The 11,553-nt window shown below is 40.2% G+C and overlaps 2 long non-coding RNA genes across 2 annotated transcripts; both read right to left on the bottom strand.

Annotated features, from left to right (window-relative positions):
* On the bottom strand, positions 467–1,600 carry LOC110432982. The gene is made up of 3 exons (XR_002450324.1): positions 1,411–1,600; positions 883–1,273; positions 467–775 (listed from the first exon to the last, which is right to left on the bottom strand). It is a non-coding gene; the product is annotated as an uncharacterized LOC110432982 (long non-coding RNA).
* Positions 7,927–10,739, bottom strand: LOC110432226. The gene is made up of 4 exons (XR_002449629.1): positions 10,343–10,739; positions 9,348–9,463; positions 8,502–8,558; positions 7,927–8,172 (listed from the first exon to the last, which is right to left on the bottom strand). It is a non-coding gene; the product is annotated as an uncharacterized LOC110432226 (long non-coding RNA).

The following is an 11,553-nucleotide window of genomic DNA, read 5'->3' as shown; positions in this document are numbered from 1 at the left end:
TGACGATTAGAGCCTGTTTCCTGTCACTGTCTGCCTGCAGTGACGAAATGACTGTCATCACAAAAGGTGGGTCACTAACCAGCTTCTGTGACCACCACGGGACATCGTCATTGATATAGTGACAATAGCTCTCACGTCATTGATATAATGACAGGACAAAATCGTCATAACATATTAAACAAAATATTACCATGTATATTGTGATCTGGCATATGTGATGTGGCAGATGACGTGGCAGTTCAGATTCAGCCCATATAGTGTGGCCTTTTTTATTTTTTTTCATTTGAAACCAGTCCAATTAGCGCAAATGTCTTTTGAGCCCAGCTACAAATTGACATTGTTTTATTGCAGCCCAACATCATAATCTAGGCCCATATTGTATAGCAGCCCAATTTTAAAAAATATAATCTCAGAATATAGGCCTCATTAGCAATTGCATAATTATAATAATCAGCCCATACAATATAATATGTTGCAGCCATTGATAATAATCTAGAATACATGTTCCATACACAAAAGACATCCAGCCACATTCCAGGCTTCCAACAACCTACAACTACAGATTTAACACTCCATGCATAGAGCCAAACTATAGCCGAATACTCCAAGCACAGCCAAACCACAAAATTTGCCACCAGCCAACACTATTCCAACAACCAAAATCTCATACACAAAAGTACCAAGACCAAAATCCACCACGACACGCAATCAAGCAGCGCTGCTCCAATACCAAAAGGGATCCTAGCCTCAAATTTTAGGATCAGCCACCAAATTCCTGTTCAACCATACACAAAAACCATGCACAAATTTTAGCCACCAAAAAATAGTTTAATAGTCTTGATTTGGATGCAAAGACACAAGAGACAAGTTAAAGTTGTGTACCTTAGGATACAGGAAGCTTAGGGCGGACTGATCTGACCCTGTCCAAATGTTATCATTTGTCGAATGAGGCTCTGAGTATCTGCTGCCATCTTTCTTAGGCTCTTAATCTCCTCAGCTTGTTTGTCCACTTTTGCCTCAGATTCTTGTGTCTGCGCCTTCAATCTTTCAAGCTCCTGCTGAAGTCTATAGACTCTAGCTTCTTTGCATCCAATTCAGCTTGTAGTTCTTTCACCACATTGGTTGTCTTGGCAGCAGGCTGCTGAATTCCAATATTGCGAAGGAATGTATTTGACTTCGGCAGCACTTTGGAAACAACTTCTACTGAAGTCTTAGCTTGCTGCCCATCTTCTACTGATGGTGAAGGAAGGGCTTCCTGGGCATGCATATCATCCTAGCAATCAAAGCACGGTTTCAGTGTTGCATCATTATATAAATAAAGGTTCCTTGCACAAGGTACTTAATAAAGGAAGGAAAAAAGAGGTAACAGTTTAGTACTTACTATAGCTTTCTTCACAGGTTCACTAAAACCTTTAGTTTTGCTGCAATGCAACTCCTTGAATAGATCAACAGCAGTGAGCTCAATGTCTTTGTATTTTTCTTGCTTCTACAGTGTTGAGAGAAACATGATGGCATTAGTGCACACATAACACAAAAACATGTCATCCAGCACAAGCATTCTAGTTGACATTGATAGTGGATGCTATTAATAAACTTAATTCATGTCAACTCAAATAAGCATAAGCATGACAGGAGCAGAGTAATCAAATTAAACTGATACAATTTTCTAGATAAAACATGAGCGTATTTTTACATGTTTGAAGTGTGAGATAATCTGCTACTCTCCATCCATGTTTTGCTGCAGCAGGGGTTAGAGCTTTGGTCACCACTTGCTATCCTTGTTTGGGTAGAGGTATATCACTACAAGAATGGCATATTGACACACCTCTACCATACAAAACAAGGGCAGCAGTAGCTGATCCCCCGCTGCCACAACAAAACATGAAGGTAGAGCCGCAGATTATCTCGCATGAAGTAGAGAGCCTACTATCAACTACAACTCATATAGCATTAAGCAGAGCCACTATCAATATGCAGATATCTCCATTGGATCTAAACACCTCCATCAGGAAACTCAAGAACAACATCCAACTAGATGACATCAAAAAAATTTACAAACACTTTCTCAAATGCAAAAATGTCCTATGTATATGTATGGAATGTGTATCTTGATGAGCTCTAGCTACCTTGTATTCAAAAGATTTTCATTTGAGGTCATTTAGTGCCTTGTTTGACCAGGTTTGACCAAGTCATGCCTTGGGTTTTCAAAAAATGTGACTAGAGTTTACTGGAACTTTTCCAAATGCAAAAATGTACTATGTATAAAAGGTAGACCTTGGTGAGTTCTAACTCTTTTGTATTCCAAATTTTTTCATTTGAGGTCTTTTATTGGCTAGTTTGACCTAGTTTGACCAAGTCAAACATTGGAATTTTCAAAAAGAACACTTTGACCGGACCCTAGATGGTCCCAGCTACAAAAGTCATGAATACAAAGTTTGTCCATATCATCAAGACACACATTTGGTGTAATGGTCAACTTTTCATCTCAGAAGGTTTGGATCACTCAAATTTTGAAATTTCAAATTTTTATGGCTACATGCACGTTTTCGTGAACCTAGATGGCCCCAACTCGAAAAGTCATGAATAACAAGTTTGTTCCACTCATCAAGATCTACATTTGATACATTAGACATTTTTGCATTTGACAAAGTATTACGAAAGTGCAGTTCTAAATCCACATGTCCCACATATATTTTCATAAAGTCTATGTGTGATTCAAGACTATGGCTAGAGTTTACAAACAATTTCTCAAATGCAAAAATGTCATATGTATGGAATGTGTATCTTGATGAGCTCTAACTATCTTGTATTCAAAAGATTTTCATTTGATGTCATTTAGTGCGTTGTTTGACCAAGTTTGACCAAGTCACGCCTTGGGTTTTCAAAAATGTGACTAGAGTTTATTGGAACTTTTCAAATGCAAAAATGTACTACATTTAAAAGGTAGACCTTGGTGAGTTCTAACTCCTTTATATTCAAAAGTTTTTCATTTGAGGTCTTTTATTGGCTAGTTTGACCTAGTTTGACCAAATCAAACATTGAATTTCTCAGAAAAAACACTTTGACCGAAAACCTATTAAATGAATAAACAAAACTAAAAACAAAACTGAAAAGAAAATTGGAGGTGTGGATCTCCATCTGGCGACGTCCACCGTGGAGTAAGGGATACGATTTTGGATCTCTTTTTTCAGCCAGCGGTGGACCTGCAGCCTCGTGCGTGCAGACTGAGATGCCAAATTTGGTCAGCAGACTGAGATGCCAAATTTCGGATCTCTTTTTGCCAGCATCCAAACCCTAGAGTACAAAAAATATCGAACACTCATCCTTAGCCAACAAAAGGGACTTGTCTTTAGTGGTTAGAGCAGTCGGCTGAGGGCTAAATGGTTGCAGGTCCCAGGTTCAAAACCTGTGGTAGCCGACATGAGCAGTCGGCTGAGGGCTAAATGGTTGCAGGTCCCAGGTTCAAAACCTGTGGTAGCCGACATTTTGGTGTTTTTTTAAATTTTTTTATCCAATCCTACATGGGGCTATAACTAGGGTGTTTTTTTGAATTTTTTTCATCCAATCCTACATGGGGCTATAACTAGGGCATATGGTACTATGCACCAACGACTAAATAGGATAAGATAACATTTTAAAAATAATTATAATAGATTTATATGTATAATGATCAATTATTGTTACAATCTATCATCACAAATACCAACATTTTGGTATTTTCTTTTGAAATTTTCTTCCTTCAATCCTACGTGGGACTAGGAGTTAACTAGGATGAAAATAATTCACCTAGGACATATAATAGTGTGCACCAATGGCCATATGGGATAACAAGATATTTTAAAAATAATTATAATGGATTTATATTTTATGACAATTAACTATTGTCACAATCTATCGTCATAAATCCCATGCAGCTAGATGCTATGATGTTGTTTATGATGAAGACACAGTTTGGTCATAAACAATTATCATCCACTAAACAGTCGTCATAAACAGGTTGTGTTTATGACAGATAGGTGTTCTGTCATCTGGTAATCGTCACAGAAGCCCAGATTTCTTGTAGTGACACTTGGGCGCGGCGCGCCGTGCACGCACGCCGGGGAGGGGAGGGGCGGCGGCGCCCACGCACTGCCGGGGAGGGGAGGGGCGGCGGCGCCCACGCACTGCCGCGGAGGGGAGGGCTAGCGGCCAGTAGGCACACCGGGGAGGGGAGGTGCCGGGCGGTGGCCGCCGTGCCTGGGCGCGCCGCGGGGCGGGATGGCTGCGGACGCGGCTGGACAGGCGCGCGCCTTGGAGAGGGTCGGGGGCAGGGGCAGGGGCGGGGCCGACCGCAGGCTGCTCGCGCGCGGGCTGGGGGAGGGGCGGCGCGGCGAATATGGCGGCGGCGGCGCGGCGGGGGCAGGGTCGGGGGCGCTTAGGGTTGGAATGTGGAGGGCGCCTCTGCTTTTTTTTTTAGCAAGGAGGGCGCATGCAGGCCGGCCCATTATACGGCCCTCTTTGCCTTTTTTTTTTAAAACAATCTTTGCCGAGCGCTTCCTTTTCCTGGCACTCAGCAAAGTATATTTTGCCGAGAGCGGCGCTCGGCAAAGTTTTTTTTTATTTTGAACCCAATTTTTTTGTGATGCCTTGTGTCGGTATTCTAAGATTTACTGTAGAGTTTGGTAAAATTTTGACTTTATTTGGTATATTTGGTTAATTAATTTTGTTTCTTTGATTTTATAGGCATATTTCAAATTTGAACTACAACATCATGAAATAATGAAATTTGATCAGCCAAAAATTGATATTCATGATGTTTAGCGTATGTTGAGCCCATATACATAGAGTCACATGAAATCTCGAGCATCTCCTTGACGCAACATGGCGAGGTACAAGCGAAAAAAGTGAATTTAAATTATATAAAATCCAAATAAAGTCCAAAAATCATGAAACTTGATGAGGCGTCGTGTTATAGTATGTAGAGACTATGGTAAAAAATTAATAAAGTTTTAAGCAAGTTGGGACGTCAGCTCTTTAAAACCCAGACACACCCTTTTATGATCACATGTGATCATGTGTAGAGATGGTTGGTGTTTTAACCATCCGTCGTCGCAACTTGCTCAAAACCTTATCAATTTTTTACCATAGTCTCTACATGCAATAAAACGATGTCTTGTCAAGTTTCATGATTTTCGGACTTTATTTGGATTTTATATAATTTAAATTCACTTTTTTCGCTTGTACCTCGCCATGTTGCGTCAAGGAGATGCTCGAGATTTCATGTGACTCTATGTATATGGGCTCAACATACGCTAAACATCATGAATATCAATTTTTGGCTGATCAAATTTTATTATTCCATGTTGTTGTAGTTCAAATTTGAAATATGCCTATAAAATTAAAGAAACAAAATTAATTAACCAAATATAACAAATAAAGTCAAAATTTCACCAAACTCTACAGTAAAGCTTAGAATACTGACACAAGGCACCGCAAAAAAATTTGGGTTCAAAATCAAAAAAAAAATTTTGCCAAGTGCCGAGCCCAGACACTCGGCAAAATATACTTTGCCGAGCGCCTGCCTTCCTGGCACTAGGCAAATAGTTGCTGCAGCTTTTTTCGGGAATAATTTGCCGAGTGTTTTGGAGGAGGCACACGGCAAAGTTTGCTTCGGAAAATTTAAGAAAATGTTTTGCCGAGTGTTTTGGTGTTGGCGCTCGGCAAAAATTAAACAAAAAATGTTTTGCCGAGTGTTTTGCTGTAGACGCTCGGCAAAATTTGACGGCAAGTCACCACCGTTATTTAGGAAAAAAAAATTACCGAGTGCTTGTCTTTGCCGAGCGTTTGGCACTCGGCAAACATTTATCTTGCGGTGCGCTTTTCTTTGCCGAGCGTTTGGCTCTCGGCAAAGCTAGCTTTGCCGAGCGCATTATTTTGCCGAGCGCGGCTCTCGGCAAAATATTAATTTGCCGAGCGCCCCGATATTTTGCGCTCGGCAAAGTACCAGGCACTCGGCGAAGTATAGATTTCCAGTAGTGTATTCTCTATTGCCTAGGCTAATGCATACAGGCATATAGCCATACACGGGAACAGAATCACAAAGACGGAGGACATCGTACTCGTACCTGAACTAAACCTCCCGTAGGCCGCCGTCGTTCGCCCGTTACGCGTCGCAACTCGCAACGTCGACCCTTGCTGACTGCCGCAGCTTGGCTCTGCTCGATTGCGCTTGCACGCGCCTCGCCACACGGCCGCTCGCTCTCGGCCGCCCGCTCTCGGCGCGCCGCCAAAGCTCGATGCGTCGTCGGATCGCCGCCGCCAGAAACGAAACTACGAAACGAAAATGGGGAAATTTCTCTCCCTCACGCACGAGAAGCCCTAAAGGGGCAGTGGGGCACATTGGTTCAGCTGAATAAATCAGCTTCTCCCGAGCATACAGAGGGGCATTTTTGCCCAAGTTACAAAACCGCCCCGGTTCGTAACAAACCGCCCGGTTCACCGATTTCATTAAAAACCGGCCGGTTCAGACGGTTTTTTCCGGTTCGATTACACGGACGATCTTTTAAGCGAACCAGACCGCTGTAGTCTCTGGTTTGGTCTTTTAGCGGTTCAACCACCGGTCTGGTCCGGTTCGAAAAACTATGGTTCGCACCACATGTAGGATATGGTCAACAACGTGTCCAACCTTCCCACTGCATTGTGCTACCTAAACTTAGAAATATAATTTTGTAATTACAATAAGAAATCTCATTAGTACTCCTATCATGTTGATCTAAATGATGTATCTTTATGAATATGACATATTCCTTTTTGGTTGGATTCTATTTACATTATATTTTTCTTATATATATACTCACTTTAAATATATATAAATATTGATACTTCTATTTTAATCTAAAAGAACTATTTATAAATCCTTTTATAAAATTTTCACAGCAACACGTGAGGTATCATTTAGTACGTTAAAGTTTCCGTATGCGATTTTCTGGGTCGATGGAACCCTCATTTTTGTATGTGGTAGACGTTTCGTCGTGTCCTTTTCCAGTTATTACTTTTGTTTTTTTCTTCCTTATCACGTTGGGTTCTCTACGTCACTTTTTTTTGCTCTTTTTTTCTCCCCTTCTGTTGTATATAAACAAAAATAATAATACAAATATAATATCATGGGTGGATCGTGGATCTAGGGACGAACAGGATCCATGAGACAGTCATGAGAGATAAAAAAAGAATTTGGACGCTTACGTACAGTTCCTTACAAAATTGATAGTAGGTCGAATCTGGCACAGACCAATCCAAGACTACCTGCACCGTCGAGATCAAATTAAAAGCACAAATCAATCCAAAAATAAAATAAAGACAACTACGGACGAAATCAAACTATCTTGTTGGTAGCCTTCGCTACTGATCCCGACTAGCCATGGCAATGTAGAACAAGTGGGAGACTCCATTAGTCCTGGACCCTTCACAACGCGTCGACGTGTCGAACAGATCGTTGGTTTCACTACTACAGTGAGGCACAATAGGGGCGGCTAAATAAGCTCTGTAAGGGTGGTTGGCCTAGCCGCCCTTATGCAAACGCTCTTACAGTGAATTTCACTGTAAGGGCGGTTCAACACCAGCCGCCCTTACAGTGGTCCACTGTAAGGGCGGCTGGAAACACTAACCGCCCTTACTGGTGACCACTGTAAGGGCGGCTGGTGTTTTCAGCCGCCCTTACTGTGAGCATTAGTAAGGGCGGCTGGTGTTTTCAGCCGCCCCTATTGTCTTCATTTGTAAGGGCGGCTCAATCTAGAGCCGCCCTTACAGTTAATTTTCAACAAAAAAAAATAAAAATTACAATAATCAAATAGGACAGACAGCATAGCATATATATATATAGCATATATATAGTATTAAATCTAACCACATCGCATCATAAACATCAAATTCAAGTTGCATCATCAATTTTACAAATTTAAAAGTTCTATCATCACAAGTTCCACAAGTTTGTCAAATCCACAAGTTCCACTCTTTCTACATATCTAAAAATCCATGAAGAAATCTAATATACTAGCTAGCTAGAATTGCAATCAAAATCCATCACCGAAGAGCAAGAAATAAGATCCTTGCCTTACAAGCTCACGCTTGTAGAAGATCAATAGTGTCCTCGTCCTACATGTGTCTCAGCTCTAGCAACTGCGGATCTTTGGCTTCCTGTGTTCACAAAGATGCAAAGAAATGAAAACTTAACAATAGATCTCCAGCGACCAAATCTTGCTGGCAGTACACAATTCTCTCTTAAAAATGAAAACTTCTCTTAAAAATCAAAACTAGGTTGCAAAGGAAGATATATATTGTTCTGAACAAGAACCAAGTACAAGTGCATTCTAATTAATTTTAGTATAAGGCAATTAGCAAAATATATTCATTATGTAGAGAAACAGTGAGAGGAAAGCAATTAACGGAAACTTACGAATCTAGTAAGTATACCTCACAGAAACATGTGTTAAAAAATAGCAAGCACACAGGAAGTGGTGAAATACCTGACGATAGGCGCTGGTTTGTTTTAGACCTCTACATGGATATACATCCAGTACTACCTGCCAAATGATATCATAATGATTATGCCATTTATTTTCTTATCTAAATGTTAGTAACACCATCAAGCTACAAATCATCATAGTATCAAACCAGGTTACTGGTTCGGAAATGTTTCTACAAATCATCCTAGTATCAAACCATGTACTAATATATGCAAAAGAAATCCAATCAATATACTCAGTTGACACATGACATGCATATAGACATTTTGTTATTGAGCCCAACCATGCATTATATTGACATTAACATTTCCATAAGAATATAACAAGTGCATTTCTCATTCACCCTTACATGAAGTCTATATATTATAACACACAAGTCACTAATAGTTTCCAAAGTGGTAGAGGTATTACTAACTCCTATGTCATGAAACACCATTTATGTTGAGGAAATGGTTGGGCCCTGTTCTCTAGCCTCCCAAGTTTGCAAAGATGGGTCAGCGGCACAGACTCACGGCGGTGTATGCCACACAACAACCTACGAGCCTCACTTTCCTGTTGTATAGGTCCCCTACAATGACACATGATAAGATGGACAGGAGAACTAGATCAAAAGTTCAGAACTAACTAAATATGCTCAGTGAACAATACTTTGTTTTAGTAAAATACAATTATTGGACCAATAAATATAGACAAGTAATTCCACTAATCAGGGGCTTCACAGCTTACAGTCCATTCTAACTAAAAAATGCTTACAACCCAATTTCTATGAAGTAGTATATAGCAACTAAAAATGAAGAATTCCTAAGAGGATGAAAAAAGCGCCTACCAGGAGCAGGTGAGCCTTACCAGTGCCAGCACAATTACCATGGTCAATGCTTCCATCTAGAATCAAATGTTACCATTGTTTGAGAAAAAAACCATTCCAACTAAGATGAAGGTCACGCTTAGCCACATTCGGCAATCTGTCCACAACAAAGAAGCAACAGAAGGAAAATATAGTATGATAAATACTTGTTAGAAAAAAGCAAGACATAAGCAATAATAAAACACCAAATGAAAAGTATGCAGTATGAAAAATAAAAATACAAAAACACACAACTTGAAACGGATTGATTAAAGAACATAGTAATTCAAGATAATTATTGGATACTCATTTGCTAGTTAGACTAGATTCTTGGTTCTTAGACTTGGATACTTGTGTTCATCTACAACTACAATACTAACTACAAAAATAATTAAGTACAAAAGATTGGGGAGTTTTTTCCCTCGTAAAGAAGCATAGTGTAGGCCCGAAGGTAGAATGCTGCACATATAATTGAATTGAAAATTCATGCTGTTAATAAATAATGCCTGCACATATATTTAAAATATCATCATGCATCATCTATATGTGCAGTGAGATCATGAATTTTCAGTATAAAATAAGATCCTACATGGGGCAATCCAACGAAAGCAAGAGCAAGATCAAATAAAATCCTAAAAGAAATGTCAGAGCACATTGCATCCCAACCAGTTCAGCACCTAGTTTTTTCTGAACATACTATAAGTCATCTAAAACTTTCAGTTTGAGCACCAAATCAACGTTAAGAAAACTAATCTACCAAGCTTATTCATCCCTTCCTGATATAGCTTTCCAGAAATAACTGAAGACGTAGACACCTCAATTCAAGAAATAACATTGTAGAAACTAAGAAACTAAGAACACTTCAGGCCTTAAGATCTGCAAGGATCAATTCAGCACCAAGTTTTTTTAACTCGTCACAAGTAGCAAGTAACTTAGTGCATTTATAAGTGGAGGGGAAAAAAGACACAACGGAGGAAGACAGAGAAAGGACATTCACCGTGCTGAGGGCTCAACAGAGATAGATCTGCAACGACGACAACTCCTCACTGGGCCACGACCTCCATGCACCACCATCGACCGCTGGGACCATGACCTCAGCAAGCCGCCCTCGGCCGTTGGGGCCGCGACATCCGTGTGCGACACCCTCAGCCGCCGGGGTCGCAACCTCCGCGCATCGACCTTGGGCGCTGGTGCTGTGACCTCCACGTGCCGCCTTTGGCCTAGGCCGACGACTCCTAGGCCATCATCGCCTCGCGCGGGTACAGAGAGGTCCCCAACTGGGACCAATGAGAGGTGCGACATGGAGACTACACAAGCTGGGGAGGGTGCGATGGGCCTAAGCGGCGTGATGGTCTGGGAGATGGGGGTAGTGGCGGCGCCGACGGCAAAGGAGGACAGAAGGTGGATGCGCGAGATATGAAGTTTTAGGGTTTTGGTGACCTAACGGTGGGGAGTTTTATCCCGCATGTTGTAACCATGGCCGTCGATTAGAATTGGACGGTTCAGATTTAGCGGTGCTGGCAGATTTATGTGGCCTGCTGTGTATGTGTGGCCCAAGCCTAGGCTACTGGGCCTTAAACATTTAAGTTGTTTTATTTCCTGTTTATCGAGATTTTATTTAAGCATTGTTTGATTACTAGACAAACTTGTGAAGTAAACACTCTATTCCAATTGTGTTCATAAACCTAAAATACTTTTTAAATAAAATAGACTGCATATATGTCTATTTGTAGTAGTTTCACAATTTTTAGAACTGATTTATTATTTCCTATAGTTTAAATGAATTTCTGCACGCTTTTGGAAAATCACTGCAACTTGAACTACGTGTCCTATCTAACAATGTTAAAAAATTAGAAAATAATGTATAGGTAAGAACACATGTCTATTTTGCTCACATCTCGAAAATCGATGAAAAACTAAGTGTTTTGCTAAATATTACTAAAACTACTATTTTGGCGACTCCGATAAAAAACTTAATAATATCATAAAGTGGTCCAAAAATTCTAAGAATTGGTATGGGATCATAATGTGGGTGTATAAGCTTCCCATAAAAATTTTTGACCTTAAATATCTTACTGTATTTTTTTAATTTGCAATAATTTTGTAAGGAATGTTTAGTATTTTGTTAATGCAAAAATATATTATTCCAATAAATTTACAAAAACTATATCCAATCAACTGGAAATCTATTTTCACATCATATTGACG

This window comes from Sorghum bicolor, chromosome 2, assembly GCF_000003195.3.
Source record: "Sorghum bicolor cultivar BTx623 chromosome 2, Sorghum_bicolor_NCBIv3, whole genome shotgun sequence".
Taxonomy (NCBI): Eukaryota; Viridiplantae; Streptophyta; class Magnoliopsida; order Poales; family Poaceae; genus Sorghum; species Sorghum bicolor.
The sequence above is the reverse complement of the archived record's forward strand: the minus strand, read 5'-3'. Positions and strand labels throughout refer to the sequence as shown.